Below are 26,484 nucleotides of genomic sequence, written 5' to 3'. Positions count from 1 at the left end.
GTGGGATTCTCAATGGAATTTGTCTGAGATCCTCCGACCTTTCTTCTTGGGAGAGATTCCCTGAGAACTGCTCGGGAAGATCTCCTGGCCGTGATTAAAGCATTTAAAGGACATTTGCAGGTCTGTTTGTCAATTTATTCCTGCGCAGGAAGCTAGTTTAGGGAAGCTAGTTAGTTAGAAACTCGAACAGTTGTCGACTGAAGACGCAAGAGCTAGAGTATAAAGGTATTGGGTGTCGATTAGTAGACACCCCAGTTTAAGGTATTGGGTGTCGATTTGGAGACGCCACAGATAGTTAGGTTTAGGGAAAAATCCACTACAATACATAACACACACACACACACACACACACACACACACACACACACACACACACACACACACACACACACACACACACACACACACACAAAAACAGCTTTACACATTTACCATCTTTAAAAAAATTAAAACATGATATTTAAAACTGTATTTAGCAACTACTATTTACATTTTTATTTTCACTAATTGTACATTTTATAAACAGTATTGTAACTATTTTTAAAACATTTTTCAAATATTTATTTTAATACATTATTAACATTTTAAACAGATGAAGTGTGACACTTGTTTTGTGTTTTCCTGAAGCTAAAACAGGATTTCCAGCAAACATTCATGAACTGGAAAAAAAAAAAGTACGGCATCAACATAATTCAATGGTTTTTCTTCAGATAAAAGCATCTATCAAATGCATAAATAAACCATTTAGAGAGGGTGGTTGAGAAACTTACATAACAAAATACATCAAAAACATTATGTATGTACGTATTGTTCTGTGCAACTGCTTTTAAGTATGAAATACTTAATTGACCCACAAACATCATCATTTTAACAATAATTTTGTATGCACTTTCCACAGTGTCGACATTTTGCATGCATGTTCATAATCCTAAATAAGTGGGAAAAAATTAAAGATTAACCCGTATTCCCATTTCATACAAAATCTTAATACAGACCGGTTTTTAGCCGAATACACTTTTGCATTTCCTTCTTTGACGATTGAGAACATTAAAATAGGAACTGATCATTTATAATTTCCATGCCTAAACATTTTTTATCACCAGTCATGTTTTCTAATTCCTCTTATTCATGTTAAGTGGGAATCAAAAAAACATCAATAAGTTATGACATAAACAAACATGTTTTTACATTGTTTTAACTCATCAAAATAAGTTAAGCAATTTTAAACTTATTTTTATTATTTTTTTGGTTATACAAGATTCAACTCATTTTTTAAGTCAGTTTAAAAGTTAAAAATGACTTAAACATCCAAGTTGAATGTACTTAAAATGCTACTTTTGTTTTACAGTGTATAAAGCTAAAACTTTGATCAAATAATTAGAATTTAAATAAGAAGTTTATATTGAGTAACTTACATTTTAGACACGATATTATTAGAGGACCAGGATTAACTGTAGTATGAGTAGTATGTCAAGCAATTGATCTTTAAGTTTCTTGAAACTTTATGAAATTATTTTTGAGACTATACATTTACAAAAAAAAAAAAAAATAATAATAATAATGCTAACATTATATCTTTGTATATGGCCTACCTCTTAAAATCTTCAGGCAAATTTGCCTTTGATTGAATTTGCTTGTAACTGTTTTCTCATTTTCTCATTCTTAAAAAAAAAAGCTGCTAATATCATTCAGCAAGTTGTAAACATCAGCAGCCGGGTTCAGAAAACGCATGGCCAGACATGCATTCAAGCAGCTGAGCAAACAACAAGGGAACAATGAGAACTAATCACTCTGATTATGCTTGTAATGCAGACGCACCAAACCCCACTTTCACACCCACGTTCTTCACAGTGCAACCTGAGCGCACAAAAGACGACATCTAATGGGAGGGTCACCCTCAGGTAGCTGGAAGGCTCTGATATCATATGACACACGGGGCCAAGATAAACATCTGAGTGGACATGTTGACTCATAAAAGAGATGGAGGTTTGGAGGAAGGCTTTAAAGGGGCAGCACCTGTCTCCTTGGCTAAATTAAAGACTTGTGGGTTTGAGGACATTTTTATTGCTCAGGAGTGAAAATTCTGTCATCAAGTTGTTTTAAACATGTTTCGTCCGTGGAATATAAAACAACATTTTCAGTGTTTTGGACCCCATTGACTTTCAAGGGCAAAAACGGCTAAAAATGATTTTGAAATATCTTTTAAAATGACATGAGAATGAGTATACCATTTTTTTGGTAAATAGTCTGTTTAACCTTTTGTAATATGTTGGAATTCTGGGTACGACTTTTATGTTAGGTGTCAAATTGACCCTAATTGGATTTAATACAATTCACAAAAAAAAAAAAAAAAATCACACTATGAAAAAAAAAAAAAAAAACTGGTAAAAACAGTTAACCTTTAATAATAATACTTGTAGATGAATAATACTCACACATTACAACATAAACAAATTATTTGTAAAACAATTTAACAACAATTTTTTGACCATCTGTTTAAAAAAAGTATGAATATTTTAAGCAGTGTTGTAGCTATTTTTATTTCAAATGTAAAATCGTTTTATTTTTGTGTGCTTTTCTGAATCTCAAACAGTAGAAACGACAAAATCATGCGTTTGATTTCTAGCGAAATTAACATCCTTGAACTGACAAAAATGTCCGCCTTTAACGCACTGTACATATCCTTGGATAAAAGTCTCTGCCAAATGCATGAGTGTAAATTTAAATACCCTCAAGAGGATAGTTTAGAAACTGACATTAAAAAATATATATAATTTTTTTTATTTTGGGTCTGTGCAGCTGCAGTTAACCATGAAATTACGGGTCAAATTGACCCCCGAACATCAAAATCGTCCGAAATTTTGTACACGCGCTACACAACCCCTCAGAGAGTCAAAACTTTGCTATGTTCATGACCCTAAATGAGAAATTGTCACACAAACTAAGAACTATTTGAGACGATGTAATTTCTTCTGAAAGTCTACAGTACCTAGGGTCTGGAGACGAAGAAACAAATGAGATATCAAAGAGATCCTATTCATGATCTTTCTTTTCAATGAGATCTATTTCGTATGATCCTTCTCAACACTATTAGTACCTATTGAAATGCATCTGTACCTGTGCCTGTAAACACCTGGAGGTAACAGGATCCGCCCTTACTTGTGTACCTTCTGCAATGGGAAAATTGGTAAGACCCTCATTATCCTACAAGTAACACCCCTCGATCTTCTCCTTTTCGTTCCCTTGGGGCGTAAGGACGGGTCACTAAAGTTTCTAAGTGGGGCGACATGTGGAGCCAAGCCATTGATCTTTTGTGTTGGGGATTCCTTCAAAAGCCCTGACCTGACATTGGTATTTTCAGCCAATCTGAGGAATTCCAGCCTTTAAGTCACCCGAGGCCTTTCTTTTGAGAGAAGCATGTACGTCCACAGGGCACCAGAACTAGAAGCGTCTCACCTTGCTTATCAGCCGTTCTCTCATTAAGAAGCTTGTTTATCCCCAAACATTCCCCTGCGTTTAGTAGAGACCAAGCGAAGGCTTGCTTAGTGCCTCAAAAACTGCGCCCTAAAGCCTTCGGGCCACGGAGCCATTCCACAGTAAATTCAGTCCCAGACGGTGTTGCAAAATATAGCCACCTCCCTGAGATGCATCTGAAAGGGGTTAGAGTTTTAGCTGCGCATCTCATTATTCAGCCTGGAAACGACTGTCATTGTGCACTGGAGTGGGTTGCAAAAGCAAAGCCCTTTACTGTGTTCTGCGTTACATGATGTCACTATCTTTGTAAAGCAGAAAAAAGACACTCCGGGGACTCTCTGGGTGTTGGGCGTATTCAATGAGCCATAAAGTAAATAGTAAGTAATTGGCTCTTTTGAATCCTTAATGGGAATTCTTGGCCGTAAAATGCATTTTTTTTTTTAAACCAGATTGTGAGCGAGCTACTTTGAGAGGAGTGGTGCAGATACACGTCTTTGGATGCAAGCGTATGATCCATCGATTTGAGAGTAAACAAGTGCATCTCGGAGCCGCAATTTACATTTTGTTAAACCAACATTTGCAGCCTCGCTCCCAGCAGTCCTGTCCAAAGGCAAGGCCGAAAATCAGTTGCCTAGGATCTCGGCTTTCTCACGATGACATTTTAGTGAAGCCCGGGGCTGTTTGTGCGTATCAGGCTTCTGATCAATTCCCGAATCGTGGTTCCACTCAATAGGAAGGGACTTATTACTTGCCTGAGACCACAATAAAGGCCGAGCTCTAGCTGCACCGGAGCCCATACGGATGACGCAAAATGCTGAAACCGGCTGTCTGGGAATGTCAAGTTTGCCCAGACTACAGTCGTGCGCGTAAACAAGCCCGAGAGTAACGTCTCTGTTTCTATGGTGATGAGTCTATAGTACAGTAATTTCATTAGATTGTGATAATTGAAATGAATGAGATAAATCACATTATGAGATGGTAGTGTAATGCTGTTTGGCTGATATTAAATCTAGCCCTGCGTTAAGGGATATTTCTTGTCATACACTTGTACATTATTATGAATAATAAATACATATTCAGTTCAATTATGCAAAATCACTTTTTAAATTCCAACCTTATTATCAAAGATTCCCAAATGCCTATTCAAGACCTCCAAGGATGTTGATGATGCCAAGACGACTCATAATGCTACGGGCACATGCGGTACTTGAGTGATTCAATTGAGTTTAATTCAATTGAATATATCTGGAATTAATTTGCAATGCAAATCTTGTGGGATAGCAGCACTGCTCTAGGTTGAGGAAAGGACCAAGAGTGAACATTAGAGGTTAAAATGATGGAATGTTGCTAGGCAACATATAATTTGGCTCTGTTATCTTGCATGCATGTCATTACCCAAAATGATGGTTGTACATTCCAATTATGTGTTTAATTGGTGCATGTGAACGCAGCATCATGTGAGGCCAAAAGTGCATGTTTTATGGAGACGGTCATTGATGATAACTGCCAAACCAGTTCAATAATACTGTTGGATGGAAGAGAGCAGTGAGAGAATTTTGTTTGTGACAGGCGCAAAATGTCTTTCAAACATAAATTTCATTTATTGGCCTAAATGGATAACAAACCATCAAACTAAATCTTGATGATTGATTTATTATTGTTTGCACTCCTGAAATATGCATAACAATATAAAAGGGCTAATTTTCACCAACAATAGAAAGCTTACTTAATGCCATTTGTTATCATGTGACCACTATATGTTTCCTATGTGTACCTGTAGTTGTTATTGTGCAAAACATGGTTATTATTATGGAAGCTTGTTTCCTCCACAGAATAAAACAAAAGATATATGTTTTGACAGTTTATAACACGCAATTGCGCTTAAAAAAAAAAAAAGTCAGAATTGTGAGATAACTCGCAATTGCCTTTTTTTATTCTGTGGTGATTTTTTTTTTTTTTTTGGTAATATAAATAAATCTGAAAAAAAAAATAGATCTATAAATAGATAAATAGGCAACATTTCTAAAATTACTAACTGGAAATCAATTAAAACAACTATTTTTTTAAATATATTTAAAAATTATAATTATAATGTTTAAAGATAATAATGTTTTCTTATAGCTAATTCAAATAAGAAATAATATTATTTATATATACTGTAAATAAAGACAAAATTACACTGGTGTGAAAGTAGTTAAACTAATAAATCTTATGCACTACTACCAAAATTAATCTTACGTACAAAATAAGATATTCTAAAGCAATAGTACTAATGAATATGTCACTGTACCTGAAAGGGTTTACAAAAACTAAAAAAATAAATTAATTACAATTATTTGAAAGACATTATTTCATAATGGCATTAGACTTAGCCTCAGGCGTCACTCCTACGGACCGTTGGCTGAACGTCTGATGCATAAGGCACACAAAATACACTTTTGAAGTCGTTTTCTTATTGGTTGAATTCTCCAGGATTTCCAGGAGACGTGTGTGTTGCATTCTTTAAAGGTCCGCCTGGAAACAAACCCGTCATGACACAAACCCCCCTCATGGAAGAGGAAAGCCATCGTGTGTGCAGCTGTGACAATGAGCGCTTATCAGGATCAACTAAACGCTGGATTTTCAAAAGTATGTGAAGAAGAAATACCGGTCTTAAGAAGATGCACACCGGTCTGTTATTGTAGGGACATCGACTTTACATTTTCACACCCCTAAACAAATGAGGTGGAAATAGTTCCTTGAGGTAACAACTGCAATTCAGTTTTGACAGTATGGACATCTACAAAATGAAATATTCAAATTCAACATGTGCTAATATTGCTTTACGTAATTCCCAGTTCAAACTGGGAATTATGAAGAAAGAAACCAATGAAACTTAAACAACTGTGTAATTGGGAATTACAGACAAATATAGTATGCTGTCTCTAAAAGCACTCAAGGAGGCACTTTTCACTGCTCCCATCCCATCGGTCAAGTTTAAAAGCCTAAAAGCAGAAATCTATTTCTCAGAAATGAATCCTTTTGCATGACTTGCTTTTGGGTAATTTTCTGCTCAAGATCAAAATGATTTCACATTGCGTCCGTGCACATTCTCATGGTTGTGGTAATGCACTGACCACCTGTTCACCCCCTCCACGGCGCTGAGGCCTAAGTAACTCAGTCACGGCTGCTTAAAACTTACTGAACCGTGGACGAAAGGTCAACCCCCGCACTGAAACCTGGCCTACCATCCGACCCAGTGAATTCCACATACTCCCACAGTCAAAGTGTGGGAGTCAGGCCTGAGAGAACAGACTTCCAAATCAGATACAAAGATGTAGAATACTAAACGAATATGTCTCAAAGTGTTCTTTTAGAATCTCCCCAAACCAGATCAATGAAATCTGGACGTTCTGAAGAAGATCAATGGTGATTGCTCGAAACCTTCTGCTCTTTGTAATTGAAAAGTGAGAAGAGATTGGCCCTACGCCACCAGACCGCCTCTGTTCCAGACTGTTATTGGGTGGTCATTGTTATTTAGATGTGCTGACAGGTTTGCACTCCCTCACCCTTTCATGCCACTGTCCTGATTGTGTTGCTTTGACCAAACAGATGCGCTTGAGCTGCAGTTATTTATTTTTTCTCGCTGAACAATGCCTTCAACCCTTTCTTGGCTAAACCAAGCCTCACAAATCAAGTCTCAGCTTTCCTTTAAACAGCAGTTGTGAACAGGAACATGTAGCAGTCCATTTTCACATGAATTGGAGTTTGTGCTAAACTCTGCAAGAGCAGCAAGTTTATTTTGGTGTTGCTGGGCAGAGTGTTGTTTATAGGTGATCTCGTTTTAACAAGAGAACAAGTTGGACCAACAATACAAAGGTTAGGCTCTGAAGAAAGTATACGCTTTAATAATTTGGTGCTGGATTTGGGATGTACAAAGGTAGGATATCTACAACCCAAACACAGAGGCATCGAACAGCTCGCATTGGGGCTTTGAATACACCTGCAAGAGACACAGAAAGAGCAATTTGTAAAAGCAAGTTTGCTTTTACAGTTTACAATGAGATACAACATGGATCCCCATTCATAAATCATAAATGTAGGGTTTGTCAGACTGAGCGTGTTACATTCCTGTGATACCCACAAATCAGCAATATGTCAGTGGAAATTATGAAATGTGTAAAACACGAAAACTATACACACTGATCCGACGTTGGTGGTATTCCTCAAAATACAGAACAGTAGGCCTACCGGGTTACTACAGAACATTTGCCTTCGTGTTTTGTTAATTTCCTATTTGCTTATTGAACTATGATGATTGCACTGAGAATAGCTGGGCATACTTCTTTGGCTTTGGGTTGAAATTGAACATGCAGGTCCGGCGCCAGATTTGACTCTATGCCTAATCTGTAATGATCTGGAAGGGAAGTCTGGATTTGCACAGAGACTGGAACCACACTGTCCCCGTTCACCAGTACCTTTTTTGCTAGTGAGAGACATTAGTCAAGACACCTCTCGTGCTTTTTCAGCACTCTCCGAGGCCGAGACTTGGCGCACAAAGCGGGGCGAGCCGCATGCATTAATTACCTCTGAAGAAGTAATTTGCTCATCTCACCTGGCGTTCCAAATGATGCGAAAGAGGATCGGACCTCTGATAAATCAGTGCTCAATCTGTACAGAATGATTGCTTGTATCTGTGGCAGGCCTGCAGTGGTTGACTAGATTAGCTTGGCATATGGTACACGCTATCATGCAATATTAATTTAATAAAACAAGCACCGTAAGCACCCCTTCAAGTGTCTGATCCATCAGGAGCTCCACTTGGATGAAATTTCCACCAATCCTTCAGGGGAAAGGTCCTTAGGTTCAACAGTTGGTACACTGGGAGCATTGGTGATTCCTTTCTAAAACAACATTCTAATGATGCCAGTTCCAAATCCAGAGGGTTAAATACCCAAGTGTTCCATTTAGAACACTTCAAACAGCTCACTCAACAGACGTGAGTGTGTTAACAGAAGAAGGTGCTGAGCTGCCGATGCGTGCAGGGACAACTTTCAATGTCAGTAGGACAGACGCTCCTATGCATCTGAATGAAAAAGAACACTGACTCGACAGTAAACCAATGTAACTTCCCCTCTTAATGATTTCTGCTATTCTCTGCTATTTGTTCCATTATTCTCGCTTCTGAGAACATCTGTACTGAAAACAAGGAAACAGTTGTCAGCAGTACAAATGCTAGTCCTGCTATTGCCGCCACGGCAGCATTGTTAAGGTCATCTCCCGCGTCTCATTGTCATCTCTGCTGTAAAATATGTCTTTGAACTTCTACCATTAAGTAAATTCGAGCCCTTCAGTAGTGATGACACGGTCTCATTATCGAGGCTTCAGTGTGTAGCGCCAGATGCACTGACCCTTGGGGGTGTTCGGTGACAAGGTTGTGGAGATGATGTATATCTTACCCTGTGATCTGCTCTCATTTTCCCGCCTTATTACAGACTGGAGTTGTTCAACTTTGCCGAGAAAATTCTTGTGGAAAAGAGAACTTTGAAAACTATAGCCAAAATGATCTCCTCCTTTCTAGTTAGGTGAATAAATTATTTCCTTATGAATCAGCTATGTTCATTGACCCTTTCATTTGTTCTCACCTGCTTGTGACATGTACTGTTGAGTTTGTTCATCTGTAGCACCATCATTATGTACAGCCTGTTCACATTGAAAACAATAGAAAGTGTACAGATATTAATTGATTTTAACCGGGACTATTCTGAACCGAGTTCAAAGTAAACACACCCCTAAACCTACCCATAACAGAAAACACTCTGCATTTTTACATTTTCAAAAAACATACTTTAGTATGATTTATAAGCTGTTTTCCTCATGGGGACAAAAAATGTCCCCCACAAGGACAAGGATTTTGGATATTGCCATCTTTATGGGTACATTTTGTCCCCATAATGTAGGATTTACACACACACACACACACACACACACACACACACACACACACACACACACACACACACACACACACACACACACACACATTCTGCTACATCTGTCTTTATGAGGACATTCATTGACACAATGCAATCTCTAGCCGCTTACCCTAACCTTACCCATCACAACTAAGTGCCTTACCTGAACCCTGACCCTAAACCTACCCTTAACCTAATTATAACCTTATCCCTAAAACCAAGTCTTGACCCTCAAACAGACCTTTAAAGGGGTCTCAGAAAGTGAGGAGCGGCCAAAATATCCTCACTTTACCCTCTTTGTCCTCACTCCAATGGTCTAAAACTCAAACTGGTCCTCACAAACATAGTTGTACAAGTATACAACATTTTGTTTTCCAGATTTACTTATTTAAATGTACAGCTTTGAAGAACTCAAATAGTAAAGTATTAAATATATAATTTAAATTATGCCCAAGCACAGCAGGTGAATATTTTGTTTAGCAAATGTAGCATATGGTTTAGAGATAAACAATAAAATCATTAATTCAATTATATTAAATTCCAAAAATCTGTGCAAACTTCTGCCTTGTTAAGCTTTATGAATTCCATACACTGTAATCAATGGCTCCAGATAAGCTTTTTACACAAACATCTCACAAACAGAAAAAGGTGGACAGTTGCAAGCTGATTATAACAATGCATTTAAACTGGGCTGTTTTTCAGGCTTGTTGAGAGCCATATGGGCATCAAGAGGAATATCTGTTTTTTCTAGAATCTGAATCTGTTGTTTCCAGTCTTGTTTCAGAGAGCAGGCCTTTCGTTTCAGGAAACACTTTTGTCTCTTCACACAGGGCTTATTTCTTCCTCCAAGGCGTCAATATGTTGGGAAGTTTTTTTAAGCACACTTTAAGTCTATTGAACTTTGTATTTCAGTGTTAGCATTCCCTATGAGGCAATTGATTTTTAGCTTCAGTGAGCAGCCAATGGGAAAAATAAAATAAAATAAACACAATGTCTGGTGAAACTTTAATAGGCTCTGTGTCGATTCAATCAGGACCTCACAAGTGATTTTCTTTTGAGGTTATGAAATTTCTATGGAAAAAGAAACCCGCAGTAGCTCTGAAGTTGTCGAGTTAAAGTAATGAAACAAAACCCTTAATAATCTTCATCTTCACAAGCACGGCCTTTCACCCATAGCTTTCTGGAACCGAGAAATCACAGTATGTTTTCGATAATACTGAGGTACAGGTGGGCCATTTTAAGAATGCATGGCTGAAATCCAGCTTACTTTGCAGGTGATTTTAGGTTAAGCCCCGCTGAGCCCACCACAGCAATCTTCATGAAATAACTATAAACCTCCTACGGCTTGATAAGAAGCCCTGTAACACAAAACAGTCTGACCCGGTCCCAAAGCTTCCTTGCTTATTCCAGTCTTGCTAATATAAAAAGCCAAAAAACATGGGATTATTAATTTCCCCAGATTTTAATCTCTCCAATGAGGTTCAATTAATCATGAAACAGGTTTGAGGTTTGTACGATTTCTATTTGAATGGTTTCTTTCAGGTTCTCAATTAGTGGGTTGAGAATGAACAATGTGACGTAGATCTGTTCTGCTGATAAAAATGATTCTGTGGTGAAGTAAATATTATAGAAAAAAAACAAAAAACAAATGTAATTTCTACATGAATAAGTTAGTTCGGGCAAACATAAAAAAAGACAAAGAACATTTTATATTAGCTCTCGATTTAAGCTTGTAGAAATAAAAGCGTTAAGTAAACTTCAACTTTCTGATACTGGTGTTTCCATCATGCATTGGTGCATGAATAATTATTAAGGTTGCATTTTTCATGTTTTCTAGCTGTATTTACCCGGTTTTATCATTGCTTTTGTTGTTGGGTTTAGTAACTTGCTGTTTTGTGACATCTGGACTTAATTTTATAATCAAAGTGACGCTTTCATTCTCAAAAATGATCCAACGAATGTTACCGTTATTGTGTATTGTGTACCATGTATTGAGGTCTCTGTGTTCGGTTGGGATGGGCGATACCACTTATTTTATTTTCGATACGATACCGATACTTTCAAGGCCAGTATCGCCGATATCGATACTGATACCGATACCTCTAAAATGAACTTTTAAATTTGAAAATTTCTTAAATTATTGAATTACTAAGAATAAAATGGGTAATGATACCCACTTAACATTATATAATATGATATATAACCCTGATCACTGTAATGTTAATTATTTCCATAAGGGACTGCCAGTGACCGGCTGTTGCACCCATAAAATGCAACTTTTTATTCTGACAGTGTATGATTTATATTAAAATTAGTTACAGAATAGAACTATGAACTTTTAACATTCAAAAAACAATTTATTTGCACAAACTACAATTTAAATTAGTTTATTGTGAAATAGCTCAAACATATGATGTTTTTCTGTCTTCTGTTAAGCATTGTTCTGGGCTGCGTTTCCCAAAAGCATCAGTGGTTTCTTGTGATACTTTTGGGAAACGCATCCCTGTTTGAATGTATTGTCGGCAGTGTGTGAACGCTCTCTGTGATTGATTGCTTCTGACTTGCAGCATTTGCGTGTGTTCAGATAAGCAGGAAAATAGTTATACTACACAATTATTTGCTAAACATAGGTTATTCATCCAATTCAATGCATATTGTACGCATTAAACTTCTTGTCAAATAAACAAAATCACTGGTAAAAAAAAAAACTGTAGTATCGATATTTTTATTTGAGTATCGATACTTTAGATACTCGACGTCAGTATCGATGTATCGATACTTTGTATCGATGTATCGATACTTTGTATCGATACGCCCATCCCTAGTGTTTGGGTGGGTACCACATTACTTTTTTTATGTAGATATGTTATTGACACAATATCTACTGTATTATTTACTTAGATGTTCTTTAAAAGCATGGCTCAATTCAGTGTTATAACCAGGGATGCACATAACTTGTTAGATCTGGTTCTCAGGAGCACCTGGAGATGCTGCTTGGTACCTTATCCTACAAGCTGTCTAAATGTAAAATAACACTATTTGTTCACTGTAGAAATGAAATATAGGTTCATCTTTGTTAAAGTTATATATATATATATATATATATATATATATATATATATATATATATATATATATATATATATATATATATATATATATATATATATATATATATATATATATATATATATATATATATATATTAACATTAATGACACCGGCAACAGCAGTTGTCACTTTAAGACCGAATGCGCAGACCGAATATACTGACACACATCCGGTTTCTTTCTCAACTGTTCACTTATGACATAACCGAGAGAATACTACCGAGACGGGTATTTTGACATAATTTTGTGTGTATGTGTCCGTTCAAGCGCAAGCTAATGCCAAAGAGGAATCAATATGATGTCGGAGCGATGTTTCTCTCTCTCTCTCTCTCTCTCTCTCTCTCTCTCTCTCTCTCTCTCTCTCTCTCTCTCTCTCTCTCTCTCTCTCTCTCTCTCTTTTCTCTCTCTCCCTCTCTCTCTCTCTGTGTGCGCGCTTCGGGTGTGTGAGGCTGTGCGCACAGATAACACAGTGCGCACAGATGCCTCTTCTTCTGCATTTAAAATCATTTGAATGTGTGAATTGGCAAGACAAAACACGTCCAAATGATAAACTTTCACTCAATGATGGTTAAACTTAGCAGTTAATACGTGAATCACATGCATGCCGAACCGTGGGGCCTGGTTCAACTGCGATCCGTTGCACCCCTAATAATTAACGAATACTATTATCATCATGATTGCTTTATCGTAATTTCAACGTAATTTTAAAATGCTATTGTAAAAACCTTTTGATTGGTTATTGGTAAGTTCCCATAGACTACATGGTGAAAAACTGGAATAGATCTAATGGAAAATTTCATGTAGATTTACTGTAAAATACTATACTAGGACTATTATAAGTGGGAAAAAAAATATATATATATAAATTGACATTACAAGAATTTACATTTGATGGATTTTCATTGAAATAATGTCTATAAGTAGTGAATTCTTATCAGTCATGAAAGGTTTTAAGTTAAATCTTTTGTTGATAAAGTAATGTTTATTGCAATATTTTAGTGTCGTGTGTCATACTGCCATATTTTTACGGTAAAGATCTGGCAACCACAGTTGCAGTTTTTTTTAAGAATAGGAATACAAAGCAAAAAAAATAAAATAAAACAATAATAATAGTAATAATAGAGCAAAAACTAGTAGTGTCGGTCCAATTAAGGACCAAACGCACCGCTGGGCACAAAATATACCAATCAATACCAATACCAATCAAATACTGCAGGCATTGCAACCGCGTCTCAATTTTCTGTATGCCTTCTTTGCAGTAATACATTGGTTTCCTTGTTAGCAAACATTAAATGCCCTTTGTTTTTGCAATTCAGCAATCTCAAATATGAAATCCCAGTCATTTTTAACTGTGTGGGAAAGTCTCTGTTGTCACTGTGACATTTTCTTTAGAAAAGCCAATGTAGCAGTGACCGAGCCTGGGCCTGAAGCACAAGCCATTAGATTAGCAGTGTGTTACTGTAGCTCCACTCTCTAACAAGGTCTATTTATATTCCTCACACAGACACTAACAGTTTTATCCTTACTTAGTTAGTGCTCCTGTCAACTGAAGCTATCTGTTCTATGCCTCACAACAGACAAATTTAGAGGGAGAAAACAGGTCTCTGTGCGCCTGAAAATACATCATCACATGCAAATTACGGCTGATAACGTGAGACATAGGGGTCCAAAGGGGAAAGATTATCAACTATTTAGGATGCTCCAGATGCAAAGAGCCAATTGCTTTCTGTTAATGCTGCTAACCAATGATATTGCCGTGAGACTCCCATGACTCCACGCTATCAGGCCGACTACATTTGGTGCAATTATCAGCAGCAGGGATTGATAAGAAAGAAAGAAAGAAAGAAAGAAAGAAGAGCAAATTTTCCTCTGCTTCAATTTACCTGACAAATATTAATCAATTTACTTCCAAGTTCAGAAGGATAGACTTAAGCATACAAATCACACTATATGACTAGAGCTTATAGACAAAGAATTTAAATATATCAAGAATGTTTTGCTAAATGTACGTCTTCTAGATGGACAAATTGCGGTGAACTGGCTAGCATGTAGGTTCAATGATAATGAAATGTCTAAAACAAATGTCTTTGAAATATCTTCATCTGGGGGCTTTTCTCAGCAAATACTGATACATATGATTAATTGTTCTACATTCAAATCATTTGTAAATCATGTAAATAAACTAATTAATTATAATTTAAAAAGGGGAAACTATTAATTGTTGCTAAGCAGTTTGAAAAACGAATGTAAAAAATAATATATATGTTGACCCTAGACGACAAAACCAGTCACATGGGTAAATTTTATGAAATTGAGATTTATACATCACCTGAAAGCTGAATAAATGAAAAAAGCTGGAAAAAGCCCATTGATGTATGGTTCGGTATGATATGACAATATTTGGCCGAGATACAACTATTTGAAAATCTGGAATTTGAGGGTGCAAAAAAATTCTAAACATTGAGAAAACCGCCTTTAAAGTTGTGCATTTATGTTTGTGATTGTGTTGCATTCACTCACAGAAATATTTTTTTATATATATATTTACGGTGGGAAATTTACAAAATATCTTCTTGGAACATGATCTTTACTTAATATCCTAATGCTTTTTGGCATAAAAGAAAAATCTATAATTTTGACCCATACACTTGTCTATTTCCACAAATTTACCCGTGCGACTTATGACTGGTTTTGTGATCCAGGGTCACATATTTCTATTCAAAAGGTTTTTATGTTTAATGAATTTGATGATTTGATGATCAAGAAATTATTATTTTTTTCATCAATGTTGAAAAAAAAAATTGTGCTGCTTCATATTTTTGTGTAAACTGTTGTACATTGTACATCTTTGATTAATAGAAAAATCAGGAGAACAGCATTTATTTGAAATCATCATCTGAATTAAAAATTCTAATCATCTGATTAAAAAATCGATATGTACACACAGTACAGTTGTGATCATAAGTTTATACACCTTGCAGAATCGGCAAATTGTTAAAGGAACACTCCACCGTTTTTTGAAATAGGGCTTATTCACCTTCTTTCCTACATTTAGATAGGTGGGCAAATGCATTTTTGTCTCAGTGCATGCATTGTTTTAGTTTGACAGGGTTGGCGCTAGCTTAGCTTAGCATAATGAATGGAATCCTTTGTTGCCAGCTAGCATGTCCTGAGTAAAAGTAATATAAAAAAAACCCCCCAAAAAAACACCTAATTACTTCTTGTGGCCTGCGTATTCACAATGAGTACAAATAGCGATGCAGATTAACACTAGGCGATTTCCTATGCAGATTTCCAAGTAGCAGTGCTTCGCCTGTGCTTCCCCCTAATATAGTCCTTAATATATAAGTCAATATCTGCCTAGGAAATCGCCTAGTGTTAATCTGCATCGCTATTTGTACTCATTGTGAATACGCAGGCCACAAGAAGTAATTAGGTGTTTTTTATTTTATTTTTTATATTACTTTTACTCAGGACATGCTAGCTGGCAACAAAGGATTCCATTCATTATGCTAAGCTAAGCTAGCACCGACCCTGTCAAACTAAAACAATGCATGCACTGAGACAAAAATGCATTTGCCCACCTATCTAAATGTAGGAAAGAAGATGAATAAGCCCTATTTCAAAAAAATGGTGGAGTGTTCCTTTAATATTTTTTAACAAAATAAAAGGGATCAAAAAATTGCATTTTGCTTTTTATTTTATTTTATTCATGACCACAACAATATGCACCTCTTGATGGAAATTACATCACAACATTTATTTCCATCAATGTTTGGTCAAGATCTTGTATTGTCAATTGTCACTCTGTAAAGTCTCCTCAGCACATCCCAAAGACTTTCAATGAATTTAAACTCTGGACTCTGAGGAGAAGATTCATGTGTGAAAATGATTCTTCATTCTTTCACAATCTGAGCCTGATGAATCTTGACATTGTCATCCTGTAATATGGCCATGATGTGTCTTCATACATGGTTGTTTAAGAAATGAAAAGCTACACACTCCGTCAATAGGGTTAGAAGACCTGTTGCCAAACATATAACAGTCTAGAAACATAATAATCACTGCAATAATGATCCAATCATAGACTCTGAAGCATTTGCCTATTTAAATCCAAAAAGCGACTAGACATAAAAAAAAGATCAATCTGCAACACCAGATCCTGTCAAGGCTGAAACTCCACAATGAATAGTCTGCTCTTTCCTCAGGTACAGCTGGAGCCCGCTGTGTTTGCTTTGACTCTCGCCCAGAGTCTCTACCTGTAGGAAGGTCATTGGGAGGGAATGAGTGCATGCGACCTGAGAGAGCAAGATAAACAGAGGTAGCTTCGCTCCACTTAGCCGAGCAAATAGTCAGGATATTACAGCAAAGGGGAAAACTGTCACCCGTGGCTCACTAACCAGCTGTTTGGAATTAGGTGCAAATAAAGGGACTAATTGATTTCCATTTTCACAGAGAACCTCTTGCAACAAGCTAATTGGGTATAGAATCAACCAGATTGTGATGAATTGTTGCGGCTTAGATGGTCCAGTGAGAAACAAAGGAAAACAATGAACTTTAAACGAGTGAATTTTACATGTTTCAAGACGAATGGCTTGTTGTCAGGCCTTCTTAATTTGAACACTGGGCGGCAGCTGGAAATGTGGTCGAGTGGCATTTTCTTCTCTCGCTCACACACACAAACACATCCCTCTTTTGTCTATTGCTGTAGCCTGACCTTGGAGTTCTTCAAACTCCATTGTCAGTGTGGCATTCAGAGATGGGCTCAGCTTACAAACTACTGCACGCAGGGGCCGGATCTAGGCATGGGCAAGGGGTGGCCTGAGCCCACACAAAACTCTAGGGCGACAATTTGTGTGAAGAAGAGACCGTTTCATCATGAGCAGTGTGAAATGTGAAGCAAGATAACCCAGGATTCCAGGTTTAGGATGACCTAGGGTTAAATTTTCAAGTGCGAAAAAACCTTATCTTGCCCACCCAATCAGAATTAGGCACAGAGTTGATTTTTTTTTTTTTTTTACGATTCGTGTATTGATTAAAAACAATATGAACAAAACTTTCATTCATGTTTGATGAAGGGCTGTAGAATGCCCAAACAAATAAAAAAACAGAAACACCAGAAATTGCAGTATTTTTCTTTTATTAGCCTAAAATAGTGGCACGGCGCATAATACACTCACCAGGTGGCAAAGCAGAGGCTGACAAAAGCACAATAGTGAACACTTGCAGAAATATTTCCATGCTATCAAGGTGTGAATTGTGGGGGGTTTAATGTATCTTCATGAATATGTATCTTTATATTTACTTTTGAATATACATTTCTATAGCTCTGACTGATTTTAAAGTATCATTTGGACGCCACTAAAATGGCTCATACCATTGCAATTACCTGAGCAGTTGAAATATGCTAAAAGACTATGCTCATTTAAGAATGTGCATTTAGTGTATGGACGGAGCAAGAACAGTGTTTAAAATGCATATGCATAGTTCAGATGAAACCTTTCCCTCTTTGGTTTGCTGTATGATGCACGGTAAAATGATTGCATTAGGCAAACTGGAATGACGTTTTTTAAAAGTTGAACTTCTTTAAACTTGAGCACCGTGTTTTGAACGCTGTGTTTTGCGCAAGATGCTGCAAATGACACAAGTTCAGCGGTTAAAGACATCCGTCTACTGCGTGTTTACATTGAAAAACAAAGGAAAAGTAGTGGACTACAATGGATAAGCACATTCTGGGCCCTATTTTAACGATCTGAAACGCAAGTGTCAAAGCGCAAAGCGCCAGTAACTTTGTGGGCGGGTCTTGGCGCTGTTGCTATTTTCCCGGCGGGATAAATGACTCTTGCGCCAGGCGCAAATCTAAAATGGGTTGGTCTGAAGTAGCTTCATTATTCATAGGTGTGGTTTGGGCGTAACGTGAAATAAACCAATCAGAGCGTCATCTCACATTCCCTTTAAGAGCAGGTGCGCTTGTTCTAAAGCGGATTCCTATCATAACGGCGGATTTGCCAGGCGCGCGCCAGGAGCGGTTCACAACCGAGGAGAGCAACGCTCTCGTCAGGGACGTTGGGGATGGAGAAACACACCCAAATTAACTTCGGTTAAAAAGGCGTATGATAATTTGGGTAAATGTGTAAGCTAGATGTATGCTTTTATAATAAATTATCTATCTATCTATCTATCTATCTATCTATCTATCTATCTATCTATCTATCTATCTATCTATCTATCTATCTATCTATCTATCTATCTATCTATCTATCTATCTATCTATCTATCTATCTATCTATCTATCTATCTATCGTAATAATGTATGATTTGCAAAAATGAAAACTGCTGCTTCTGTGTAGATGAGAGAATCAAAGTGCGCGTTGTGCACACGCTACATTGATTATGGCCAAGCATGCGCCCTTAAAATAGCATATGAATAACATGCGCAACGCACCACTGACTTTAAACTATTTTTTCCTGGTTAGTGGCGCAATTGTTTTCTAAACCTGCAAAATAGCATGAAGGAACGTTTGCGCCGGAACACGCCTCCTTTTTTGCGCTGAACCGCCCAGGGAGCGCAAGTTCATTCCCTAGTTTAGCGACGTGCTTCTGTGGAGGGAAAAGTCTGCTTTGCGTGGGTGCAAAATAGGAATGATACATGCGTCGGTGTACAAAGTCAACTGCGCTGGGTGCAAGATAGGGCCCTCTAATACCCCTTTTCCACCAAGGCAGAGCTGGTGCTGGTTCGGAGCCAGAGCCTAGTTTCAAATCGGTTCTTTGTTTTTCCACCGCCAAAGCACCAGCTCCGAACCAGTAAAACTGGTTCTTAAGTAGCACCAAATCATTGCAGGGTCTAAAACGGAGCCAAGAAAGAACCGCTTGCGTCAGGGGCTGGGGGCGGGGTTACCGTGACCAACAAGACGAATAGAAACTTGTGACCGCCATTTTTAAATAGCAGCTAGTCGAGCTAATAGCAGCTCGATTATAATATCCGTCTATGTAAGTTACGGCGAGCTGCACGAACGCGTTGGATTCCGATGTATTTTTGCAAATCCATGAGCATCCATAGTATTACAACGTCCGTTATTGTTGATGGCTTGTTCGAGATGCATCGGAGCGGCAGGGACCGATCGGAGTTGCAGGGTGTTTGAAGAGCACACGACTCCTTGTGCTTTTAGATCGCTATCGCAGTGCTTTGATGTCACGCGGCGATCGATCTGCGAGAAGCCGATGCATCTCGAACAAGCCTGGCGTGTTTGTGTTTGGCGCTACCGCACTAGCGGTTGCTGGGCAACATGAGACGTATACAGTGACGTAAGATCTGGCTCTGTTGTGGCTCTCTAGCCGGTGGAAAGGCAAACCGGTTCTAGTAAGCTCGTCAGTCGAACCAACTCTGAACCAGCTCTGGCTCTGGCTCTGAACCAGCACCCGGTTCTTGTTGGTGGAAAAGGGGTGTAAGTGAACGGCCTCTTACAAGTTAAAGTTGCATTCATTACTATTGCAACAGTAGGCTTCTGTCATATATACTGGACGGTAGAATATTGCATGCTCCAGTTTCCAGTGTTAAAAGTGAAGTGTGTAATTTTTATGCCAATACCATCATTAAAACTTCCCCCCGTCCTCCATTAGTGGGGCAAACACATAGCCCGACCACCAACTTTTAGGAAATCAAAGGGAACAATATTCACCCTTGAACAAAACCCTAATGCTAACTGTTAAATGCTAAGTAATGCTAAGTACCATTACCATCATTAACTCAAATCACATCCTGTAGCTTTTTGTGGAAAGGTGTGCTATTACTTTACTAATCATTTTGACTTACAATACTATACTAGCCTGGGAAAACTCAGACAGCATCCGGCAAATTTAGATTTGCTCTGCAAGTAGTCTGGCAAAGAGCTCATTCAAGCCCATTTCTAATCCGTCGAAATCGCGGCACCAATCAGAAACGTTGGGGCGGGCTTTACACAATGACGATCGCTCTGATTGGTTTTATGTCTATCCAATTGCGCCCAGAGGTGTTTGAGCGACGTCCGTTCAACTTTTAAATGCATTATTATACTCAAATTGCAAACACATGAGGACAGTCTTCATGAAAGGCAGATGAACGTGCTACTACATTTCTCTCCGAAATGGTAGGAAATTAAATTAGATTTAATAGAGGATTTTAACTGTGACAAGATGATTGACAGGGCAGTTTAAGTGACAGGATGCACACGACAGATCCGTCCGATAAAGATGACGAAGTAGTATGTCCCAAAGCTTGCCCACTTTTTTGCTACACATTCGTAAGTAAATACCTTTTCTTCACAAAAAGAGTACATACTTTTATGGCGTAGTGTAACTTAGGCGAATTGGGACGCAGAATATGGCTTTACACGATGACGATCGCTCTGATTGGTTTTAGGTCTATACAATTGCGCCCAGAGGCATTTGAGCGACGTCCGTTGGTGACACCCCTTTGGAAATGAGTTATTAATGAAGCTTTGCCAGACCATAACTCAGTTACTACTGAGAATGGTCTGGTTTTAACCAGGCTAATACGATACAATACGTGTAAAAATCCTTACACCTAACATGACCAATGTGACAAGTGATAAAAGCTACCTCGTGCTTGCTAATCAGAATTTTTGTCCTACGGCGTAACGAAGGCTGTCCCATTTTCGAAGGCTCCTTTGAATGCGGCCAACAAATGCGTACTTCGTTTCCCGGGCCATAAAGGACAGAATGAGTGGATCCTTCACGGCCTAGCCTATCCCTAGACAGTCCCATTTAACAATGCTCGGTTTGACCTTTGTGTACTTTGAAAGCGTGGCCTTTGAAGACAGCTTTTGTCGCTTAACACCGTGTCCTAACCACACACAATGCCGCAACATGTGATAAACGGTATTCTTTCCATGTTAATCCGAGCTTTTGTCCTAACCAGCTGTGATGTTTTAATGTTAAAGGGGTTTAATGTGAGTCTGAATATAATTTTGCGTGACAATTATAGCAACAATGGATATTTTACCTCAGATCTTGTAAATGAACGAAACGAGAATGTTCAAACTGGGAACAAACAAGTGTATTCTCAAAGACTGTTTCAGCCATTAAGTATATTTAATGTTTAATGTTAAAATGGTTTGATATTTAATAATTAGACAACTTATCCATTTTGTTGTGCACTTGCAGCGAGACTCCGCCCACATGCTCTTCTGATTGGCTGTGATTTTTTTTGATTGATTTTGTCTCATCTTGTAGTCGTTTCACGTTTGGTCTGGACAAATAGCTTGTCACTGGAATTGTATCGCATTGCGTCTGGATAGGACATGGTGTATGGTGTCCCCACCCACCCCAAAACCTCAACAGACCAAAGTACCACTTCTCAAGTATATTAAACATCAAATATGGATGAAAAGAGACTGATTGTGGAAGGAAACATTGGAGATGTTGGAGACTTCCATCTGGAGAAGCTGCAGAGAAGTCATGAAAATACAGTTGTGTTATAGTTTTACACCCTTCAGTTGCAGTTTGCATTATAAAAGAGAACAAATCCCCCCAAAAATCCGCAAACCGAAACATCCCGTCCCACACTGTTCTGAGGAAAACTTGTCTAATATCTTGTTGTGACTTGTTAGGACACACTGTTATACTCACATTTAAGAGCCATGTCTAGGGACTATGGGGGTCAGAAATCTAGTTTACCGTAGCATGGTTCAACACTCACAAAAGCAATGTAGCACCCACATAACTTTTCTAACAAAAAAGGTCTGAAAAGAGCCTTTGTCCTTTATCTATTGAGTAGGCACATATTCCCCATTCTTAATTATCTTATCTACTGCTGCTAGCAGAGGGAAAAAAGTCAAAGCAACACTTATTGACATCCTCCAAAAACTGTTTTATCTCTCCACTGACACTCCTCACAGAATCAGTGACTGGGTTCTCAAGAGTTCCAATGACTTGGCGATTCAATCATTACAATCAGACAGCAAATGACGTAGCCTTGTCGAGTCAATAGATGGTAGTGAGTCATGTCGAAGACACACACACACACACAAACTTCACAAGCTGCGCACAGAGAAGCTATTCAGAAACGCCACCGTCAAATATTCTCTACCCCATTGAACCAAAGATACAGTGACAGCATCAAATGTCACAGAATCTAAGAAGGAAATTAAACAGACTCCGAGGTCTATTTAGGATATTAAACTAAGCCAAGCATGACATCTTCAAGAGAATTTAGCTAATCATAGGAATCTTTTTTTTGTTCTCAAGCGCCTACTTAACAATATTGTGCAGCTTTAGACTCTGAGACAAATCTGAGTGAAGGCTATTCCGAAAGGGAAGGATTTTAATATTGTATCAAGTAAAGGATCTCTGCGGTTTTGCTGAAAAATCTGAAATTCTGTGGTAAGCGTAATCCTCATGAAATTTGCTAGTTTCGACATGATTTGAAAGGAGTATTTGAGGAATTTAAATGGCAGTCTAACAGCTTCTTAAAATTGTGTTTGTTTCAAGAATGTCCACACTAGTCTTACGTAGCCAGACTTTGACTTGGCAAACTTTGGCAAATCCAGTTATTTTTAAAAGCATGCGTTGTCAGGACATGTTTCCAGACTGACTGCTGCATCCTCACAACTAAAAGTAGATGCCAGCCAATTGGATTAGAGTTTGCCAGTTTGAGAAATCACCAAAAAATTTGTTCAAAAACATGGCCAAAAACTTCACTCAAGTTGTGAAATCTGCAAAGTCACACTGAAGATGAATGACTTCTAGCCGCTTTGTCGTTTTAAATTACTGGGTGGGTTTATATGTACTTTAGAAGATAGATCAGTTGGACTGATCTTTTTAAAATGTCATTTTGTCCTACTGAAATCGTACAAGGTTTTTTGCAAAGTTTTGGACTAACAAACCAACATAATTTGCTTGTGGATTGTTACGATTGAACTTGCTATTGTGCACTTGCTCCAAAAGTATATAATCCTTTAAATATTTAATTATAATCAATTATATTTACATACAATCAGCTATAACGGCACATGTAAAGGTACCTTATGTTAATGTGTAAGGCCCTTGCATAAAGGCATCATGGAATTTAGGAAGATTCACGATTTACGCTTTGCCTATTATAAAGTTTTTTAATTCAGTCTTATCAGTCAGACCAATACTGGTTTCTGTGTTGCTTACAAAAGTCTGACTTCTACGGAGCCCCTAAAGAGATATTGTGAAAGAAAAAAATATGAGATGGAGGAAAAATGTTGCGTTCTCTCGTAAAAGTTTGCTTTCCGCCAAGAAACTTTGCGTTGGGAGCTCAAATGTTTTTGTGAGTGATCGCAAAGTTTCTCGGGGGAACGTAAAATGTTTTGCGAGAGAACACAAAAGCATTGACTTATTTTTCCTCCCATCTCATGTTTTATTCCATCACTATGTCCCTTTAGAGGCTCCGTAGATTTCTATTGCATACAGGGGATGAGGATATTTCCAATTCATCATATATCCCGTGCCTTGCCTTCCAATAGCAGAAAAGTGTGACTTCCCCCTCTGCCAGATATATAGACTGCATCCAAACACATTGCACATTATTTATAGTACACAAACTGACCCACATCCATGCATGAGCAATGCATGCCCTAGTCATCACTAATGATCTCTTTCTATCCTAGTTAGAAGTGGTTGCGATTGCTTTCAGAATAGCAGTTTGTGGCATTAGACTATCCTTTCACTGACCTGACAAAACAGTGCCCGCATGGATGAATTTCAGATGGAAATTCATGGATGAGAGTCAAAAGCCTGGTGGCTCAGAAATGCTATGCTGCATGCATTAAGTCAGATAAGATTCAGACATCTTAACACATCCCAGAGTTCACTAGCTTGCCAGTGCACCAGTTCAAAGATGTATAATTTACGCACTGAACATGTCATTTTCAATGCACTTAAACTGCTTGAAGGAATGCGGCTGATGTTTTGAGGAGTCAAAAGTCCTTTTCATTTTCGGAAAAACAGATGATTTCTGTCTTAGTCCTTTTTAATTTCATGCATGCCTGTCTTGTTATACTTCATCATTAAAAGCGTGTTGAGCACACACAATTCGTTGTATGTACACTGAATTCAAAGCTTTTCTCATCAGAGCGGATGTCAACAGATCGGCAGTTTAAGCGCAAAACAGAATGAGGATTAATAGATAAAGCCAAAGCAAAGAAAAGGCCAACTGAGACAGGAACGGCAGTGCTCTAGCAGAATAAAGTGGTTATATTACCATCGAAGAAGGGTGCGAATTACACAATGACCTTCTGTGGGGTTGATGGGCAGTGCCTGAGGTGGGCTGAGCCAGTACTTCTGTGCTATTCTCTTGTACCAGAAGGTCGAATAAACCATTGGTAAACTATCTGTTCCTGGCACTCTCACTAGACAAATACTGTTAACCATGCAAGCCAATGTTTTGACTGTTGGCATTAAATTTGGTGCATACTGTAGCTTAATCTGGCCAAGAATCCTCCATTCTGTTATGAAGATACAGTACAGTGTGACCAACATAAAAGTCTACCAATCACACTTCACTTGACATTAAGTGACATTTATGCCAGATTTAGACTTTACAATATTTTTGTCTGTTAGGATAGTCACTGTGTCAGATTATGCGATTTTGACTCCTAAATTGTTGTCATGGACAAGTAACATATTCGAATACATGTTGCTTCCTGACAAATTTCAACTTGCTGTCTTTAACGATGTGTGTGATGTCATTGAGAAGGCAGAACTAGCGGCTGATTTCTGGAAACAAGAGCGTAAACAAACAATGCTTGTACTAGCCTAATGCTAATTCCAGATTCACCGGGTTGCTGAAGCACCTTCACTATCATTCGCCAGCATTTATCTTTTTTCACTCTGTCATGGTAGTCCCTCGAGGAAACATGAGTATTGTTGCCATACTGTAGCTCCACCAACCTTTCCTCCATTGTATAATTCTACGTAACAGAACCAATACCATCGTCTCTCTCTTGTTTCGCCATGTTTGAAAGCTTTGTACGGAAGAACTTATGTGCTCCTATTGGTCAACGCCACAGATGTGACGGAACGCGTTGTGGAAGACCAGAAAAACATTAACATGACGTTGTGAAGCGTCACATAATTGGTTGTCATCCACTTTAACACACTACAAGATAAAACGATTGCTTCTTGCGTCCCAACACCCATTGTCGTTTATGAATCACCACAACACCCCTACATCAAATGGATTGTTCCAAAATCCAGCTGATATCGTGTAGTCTGAACCCGGCATTATGGGTAGTTGACAGATCAAAAGCAGTTAAATGTCATAAACACAACAAAGTGTATTTATCTGGCACACTTAAGCAATTTCCACTTTGGGAACTCATGTTGGAAAATTACTTCTAACAAAATTACTTATGACTTTAAAGTCCCCCTGTGGTGAAAATCAAGCTTTTAATGTTGTTTATATGTCTATGTGGTGTTTTTAATATCCTTTAAGACAAACCATGTGTAAATTCATAAGTCAACACCATTGCTGCGTATTTTCTCCTTAAAACTGCAGTGAACCAGTCTCAAAAACGCGGTTTCAAATGGCTGGTGTTTCTGACGTCACAAACCTCCTTGCAACCAATCAGATCAACGTATGATCAACCAGTGGATCTCTGAGGTGGTGCGAGTGAGTGGAGGCGGGGCTAATTTGCATATTCATAGAACCGCGTATACAAAATGAGGCAAAGGTGTAGAGTTACATTCAAGCTATTTTAAAACGTTTTAAAAACGTTTCAATATGTAATTTTGCTGATCAAAGATGAGTTTTAAGGAATACAATTATTGACTACAGGGGACTTAACCATACAGAGCAATAGAAATGCATCTCAAATCTCAAAAGGGGCCTAAACTTGGGGGCCCCCAATCCCCTTGAATTGAAGATGAGAAAAACAAAATAATAAAAAGTAGTGTAGCTTTTGTCTGTATAACCTGGTAAA

Source organism: Scardinius erythrophthalmus (genome assembly GCF_964197995.2).
Source record: "Scardinius erythrophthalmus genome assembly, chromosome: 14".
NCBI classification, from domain to species: Eukaryota; Metazoa; Chordata; class Actinopteri; order Cypriniformes; family Leuciscidae; genus Scardinius; species Scardinius erythrophthalmus.
This window is presented reverse-complemented; position numbering follows the sequence as displayed.